This window comes from Paramisgurnus dabryanus, chromosome 21 (assembly GCF_030506205.2).
Source record: "Paramisgurnus dabryanus chromosome 21, PD_genome_1.1, whole genome shotgun sequence".
NCBI lineage: Eukaryota > Metazoa > Chordata > Actinopteri > Cypriniformes > Cobitidae > Paramisgurnus > Paramisgurnus dabryanus.
In genome coordinates, this window is record NC_133357.1 from 31,975,070 (window position 1) to 31,982,260 (window position 7,191).

Sequence of the window (7,191 nt, forward strand, 5' to 3'; positions counted from 1 at the left end):
ATTGCACAGCCTTAAGAGCGTGCATATCATGAATGCTGGGTCTCATTTGTTTTCTGAGAATCTACTGAACCTACTGGTAACTTGTTTGCCACGTAGCAATAAAAAAATATACTAAAAACCTTGATTATTCTGGTTAGTCACATTGTACTGCTATTATTTTGAACAAGACTGTACATATACATACATACGTACATACATACATTCATATATACATACATACATATACATATACATATACATATACATATACATACATACATACATACATACGTACATACGTACATATATACATACATACGTACATACATGCATACGTACACACATATACATACATACATACGTACATACATACATATATATATATATATATATATATATATATATACACACACATATACATATACACAGAGGATGGGTACATGGTGGTCATAAAGGGATGGACATGGTCAGAAACAATGCTCAGGTAGGCTTTGTCATTTAAACAATCCCCAATTGGCACTAAGGGGCCTAAAGTGTGCCAAAAAAACATCCCCCACACCATTACACCACCACCAGCAGCCTGCACAGTGGTAACAAGGCATGATGGATCCATGTAGCGGTACACTTATAGTGAGCCGCTGTTCGGAGGGGAAAGCACAATTGACGCGTAGTCTGAAATCTTCATGTTAATCCTTTATTTGAACAGAAAACAAAAAAAAATACATACAGCCACTTCCCTGCCGGGAAACACGGTCAGAAAATTGTATACCCTTCCCCTACTGAACTCCTCCCCGTTCCTTACCTGCCCTATCTAAATATAATCGTGATGCGATAATAAAAGTGTCAAATTCAAAACATTCAAAATTAGCCCTCGTACAATCCCAAATAATACACAAATAATAATAATCAAACATAGATTTAATTATATTCAAAATATTAAATAAATCCTTTTAATCAAAACATGCAATGAAAATAGAAATGGGAAGAAAAGGGGAATGGCTCCAACAGATCCATGTTATTATTCTGTTTACGCCAAATTCTGACTCTACCATCTGAATGTCTCAACAGAAATCGAGACTCATCAGACCAGGCAACATTTTTCCAGTCTTCAACTGTCCAATTTTTGTGAACCTGTGCAAATTTTAGCCTTTTTTCCAATTTTAAGATTCATTTTAAGATTCTACTTTTTGTCTATAAGTCTCTTCATAATACTGCTCCTCTATATTTATCTGAACTTCTTCATCTCTACACCCCTAGTAGACATCTTTGTTCTTCTGACCAGGCTATGCTAGTGGTCCCTCGTGTACGGCTAAAGCGCAGAGGAGAGCGTGCCTTTTCTGTGGCTGGCCCGCGCTTATGGAACTCTCTGCCTTTAGAAATTAGGATGGCACCCACCGTCTCTAGTTTCAAGTCCCGGTTAAAGACCCATCTTTTCTCTCTAGCTTTTTTATGATTTCCCAGGGGTTCATGTTTGTCCATTTTATGGTCTATTATTTCTTTTTAAATTTTTTTTAAATCTGCTATTTTTTATCCTTGCTGCTATTATTCTTATTACTGTGTCTATGTGTGTGTGTGTCAGATGCACTGTAAAGCACTTTGGTCAGCCATGTGGCTGTTAAGAAATGTGCTATATAAATAAAGCTGAAGTTGAAGTTGAATTTATATTGGAGATTAGTGAAACCCGGTGGGTTCTTTTGCTGTTGCAGCCTATCCGCCTCAAGGTTGTGCGTGTTGTGGCTTCACAAATGCTTTGCTGCATACCTCGGTTGTAACCGAAAGTTGCTCTTCTATCAGCTTGAATCAGTCGGCCCATTCTCCTCTGATCTCTAGCGTCAACAAGGTATTTTCGCCCACAGAACTGCCGCATTCTTTGTAAACCCTAGAAATGGTTGTGAGTGAAAATCCCAGTAAGGCTGGGTACACACCAAAAGATTTTTTACATCTTATAAGATTTTAAAAATGTGATAGACACAAACATGAGTATAAAAAAATCCTAGATTTAACCATTTTGCTCCTAAAGTGTGTGCTGTGTCATTATCTTTCAAAGACAGCACACCACACACAAACAGATTTTTAACCAGAGTCTCAGAGACTTCAGAATAATCATGGCGGACAATATGCAGGAAGACATTTCAATGATTGTGCCTGGAATAATTTTTACAAGACACGTTGTAGAACAAAGCACTCGCATACCTCATATGGGTAATTTACTCTTGCCGCAATAGTTAGCCTGTCTGGAACCGAGCTGAATTAAACCACTATAATGTATGACACTTGCATTACATGCGAACTGCCCCTACGCTAATAGAATTCTGTTTTTGTCTCCCTGTCTCATCCTCGACCCCAAGGACAATGAGACAAACAGACCCAGAATATAAATTTCTCCCTAGGGTTTTTTGTCCTAGGATTTTTTCCCATTGGGTTTTCTCCTAGGGGTTTTTTTAGTCCCAGGGAGAGTCAGCCAATTTTGGCTTAACTTAGCACTTTACTGTATACGTTACATTATCAATACGCTCGCTTACACGGTTTATCCTTAGCCGCTATATTCTACTTCTTACACTATGTATTGATTCTCAGTGTTCTACTCTACATCTACTCATGTAAAGCTGCTTTGCAACAATTAACAATTGTGAAAAGCGCTATATAAATAAAATTGAATTGAATTGAATAAACATTCGTGCTGTTGCCACAAATCAACAAGTTGATACTCCATCTCTGCTGTCCACATGAACTTCACTCTGGCCGTTTCTCAATCCGAAGGCTGCAGCCTGCGGAGGTCGCATATGCAGGCTGCATACGTCATGAAACCTGGTTTATTCAAGTTAACTGAGCATTACATTCACAAGTCAAAAGTATATTACAACAATATACGATAAACTAGGAATAATAGTCAATTTTATAACTGTTAATATTATGAAATAAGACAGTCTTGATGACGTATATGCATCCTGGAAATGCTTCATTGTTTTTCTCACTTCATTAAGTCCCTTTGGATAAAAGTGTATGGAACTAAGTATCCTGCAATAGAAGACATCAGATATGGGACCAAGTCAAACATGTGCAAGTCTCAAGTAAGTCTCAAGTCTGAACCTTCAAGTCTCAAGTAAGTCCCAAGTATTTTTTTTCTTGGGCAAGTCAAGTCAAGTCGAGTCACAGGCTATGTCAAGTCAAGTCAAGTCCTGTAGTAGGTCAAGTAAAATCCAAGTCAAGTCACCTTATTATTGTAATTTTACCTGCAGAATCTGATCTTAATAAAGTGACAAGATATACAGTAAGTAACTATCAGTAAATTACAATAATTTGGATTTGCATTGTAAATACTCATGTTCAGTAAAATACATCTTGGAATCAAACAAAATTGTAACTTCATAAATTATTTATTTTTCACTTCTGCCAAACGTATTTGAAATTTTCCACATTGAGTCCATAAAACAAATAACAGCTTAACATCCAACAGACCCCTCTCTGAACACCTCCCTCTCTCTCAAACACAGTTTACGTACAACATTAAACTTTGTTACATTTCTCCCCTCTCTCTCTCTCGCACACTCTCTCTCTCTCTCTCTCATACATGTGCCAAGAAAAAACGAGCGCATCGCACCTCTTCCGTTCGTGCGCCTAAATTTGAAATAATGAACTTGAGCGCGCAAAAGACGCGACATGTGAACCGCCCCTAACATTGTAGAATCAAGTAATTTTTCTCTGTGTGTGTGTGTTCAGATGGCAAACTTGAAAAAGAAGTATTCAAAAATAAAAAATAAGTATTTTAAAAAATAAATCAAAATTATTTTGCCCACATTTGTTCCCAACACAGTATGATGAGGGCTGCATTAGCTATTATTACATTAGCTAACTACCAACTAACCAGATATTAACAAATTGACAAGCACTTACTGGGCATAATGGCTCTTTAAATGACGACCAAAATTGGAGGTTGCCGTCTGGCTACCTGTGATTTTAATGTTGCATGTCTTGCAACGCACTGTTCGTCTTTTGCCATCTTGTTGAAAACAACAACCGTACCCCTCCGGCTGACATGTTAATATCTGATCTAAGTGGGCGTGGTGTGCGTAAGGTACGAGAGGGCATGGCGAATGATAGTGTCGTGATTCAGTCATGACCACACCATTCTCAGCCTGCGCTCCAGCTGGGTCGACTTTATTTTTTTAAATAATTTATATATTTTATATTTAAACTGAAAACATGATGTGATTAACACTCAAGTCATTCAAGTCATCGTGTCTCAAGTCAAGTCAAGTCCCGAGTCTTTAACTTCCAAGTCAGAGTCAAGTCTCAAGTATTTTATTTTTTGTCAAGTCAAGTCACAAGTCACAAAAATAGCGACTCGAGTCGACTCGAGTCCAAGTCACCAAGTCACAAGTCCCCATGTCTGGAAGACATATCTACATTTAATAAGTTGGGACTTTATTTTAGTTGGGTATAACATCAAGTAATTGGGGCTAAAGAAATAAAGGTTAAAATAAAAACATTCCTTTTAATATTAATATTTTTGCTTTAGCGACAATCTATAGACCACCGGGCCACCATGCAGATTTCCTTAATGAAATAGCAGATTTCCTATCTGAGCTTGTAGTCACTGTAGATAAAGCTCTTATTGTTGGTGATTTTATTTTGTCCATGTGGACAACCCAAAAGACGCGTTAGGACGTGCGTTTATAGATGTTCTAAATTCTCTCAATATTAGACAAAACGTGACAGGACCAACGCATACTCGTAATCACACATTAGACTTAATTCTGTCACTCGGACTCAATATTAATGACGTCGAAATATCACCTCAGAGTGATGCAGTTTCTGACCATTACCTTGTGTCATACACTGTACTTCTAGATAGGATCACTCAATCTACAACATGCTACCGACTAGCCAGAACAATTATTTCCACCACTAAAGATAGCTTTATTAGCACTCTTCCAGACCTGTCCCAAATGAAACATGTAGCAGATAACTGTGACGATCTAGATATTGAAATAGAAAACCTAAACAATGTCTGTTCTAACACATTGGATGCCGTTGCTCCCATTCGAAAAAAGAGATTCAAAGAAAAACCGCCAGCTCCATGGTATGACCATCACACAGCAGCCCTTAAAAAGGCAGCTAGAAAAATGGAAAGAAATTATAGAAGCACAAAGTTAGAAGTATGGCGCGCAGCATGGAAACAGAGTGTTAAACACTACAGACAGGCTATTAAAACCGCCAAATCTACATATCTTAGCAAGCTTATTAATGAGAATCATAATAACCCTCGTTTCCTCTTTAGCACAGTTGCGAAACTGACTAGAAACAAAGAACAAACAGAAACCAATAGTAAACTTCAACACAATAGTAACGACTTCATGAACTTCTTTTCTAACAAAATTTCGGCTATTAGGGAAAACATCGTAGCTACCCAGGCAGCCACCACTCTACCCATTAGTTCACTTAACACTAGACTACCATACGAACATCTTGATTCATTTAAACCTACTACAATAGATGAGCTCTCTAAACTAGTCACATCATCCAAATCATCGTCCTGTATATTAGACCCCGTTCCCACAAAACTACTTAAAGAAGTATTCCCTGTAGTGTCAACCCCGGTTCTAAACATCTTTAACTCATCGTTAGAAATAGGATACGTTCCAACAGCTTTCAAACTAGCAGTTATTAAACCGCTGATTAAAAAACCACAGCTTGACCAAGGAGAACTTAATAACTTTAGACCAATCTCAAATCTCCCTTTTCTTTCGAAAATATTAGAAAAGGTAGTGGCAAGCCAGTTACGCACATTCTTGACAAATAATAGTACATATGAAAAGTTCCAATCAGGATTCAGGCCCCACCATAGCACAGAGACAGCGTTGCTTAGAGTTACAAATGACCTCCTATTAACATCCGATCGTGGTGAAATCTCAATTCTTATATTACTAGACCTTAGTGCAGCATTTGACACAATAGACCACAGAATCCTACTCAATAGACTAGAAAACTATGTTGGTATCAGTGGTCAGGCGCTAGCCTGGTTTAGGTCATATCTAACCAATCGCTATCACTTTGTTTATGTAAATGAGGAAGAGTCATATCACTCCCTGGTTAAATACGGTGTACCGCAGGGATCAGTTTTAGGTCCTATCCTGTTCTCGTTATACATGTTACCCCTAGGAGACATTATCAGGAAACATAACATACGTTTTCACTGCTATGCGGATGATACCCAGCTTTACATCTCCTCGCATCCCAGCGAAACACACACGTTTTCTAAGCTAAAAGACTGCATTAGCGATGTTAGTGACTGGATGGCACATAACTTTCTTAAGCTCAACTCCAATAAGACAGAGGTACTTATTATTGAACCAAATCGCTACAAACATAATATGTCAGATTACAAATTGCACATAGATGGCTGTACTGTGGTGCCATCTTCCACGGTTAGGAACTTAGGTGTGATGTTCGACAGCAACTTATCCTTTGATAGTCATATCGCCAACGTCTGCCGCACAGCATTCTTCCATCTTAGAAATATCTCAAAAATACGCCATATACTGTCTACATCTGACGCAGAGAAGCTTATTCATGCTTTTATGACCTCTAGAATAGACTATTGTAACTCGCTACTCGGGGGATGCCATTCAAATCAGATCAACAAGCTTCAGCTAGTTCAAAACGCTTCTGCAAGGGTACTTACTCGATCTAAGAAGTATGACCACATAAGCCCAATTCTGGCATCTTTACACTGGCTACCAGTTAAATATCGCATCCAATTTAAAATATCACTAATCACCTACAAAGCTTTAAATGGCTTAGCACCCTCATATCTTAGAGAATTACTATCAGAATACAATCCATCACGCACACTACGGTCGCAAAATTCTGGCCTATTGATTATCCCTAGACTATCAAAAGTGTCTAAAAGTGGAAGATCCTTTTCCTACTTAGCCCCTAAGCTCTGGAATGATTTACCAACCGATGTCCGAGAATCAGACACAGTCGATCATTTTAAATCTAGACTTAAAACTTTTCTCTTCAACAAAGCATTCGCATAATTTGTCTAGTAAAGGTTCTGAACTCGCAATAGTTTTTTTTCACGGAACAAAGCACTCACGGTCATAACACAGACCAACCAAATAAATAAATAAAAACCTTTTCTGCATGAACACTTAAAATGAATTGCATTAAATAGTTTGTCACCGTTTGCCACTGAACCTGCATTAA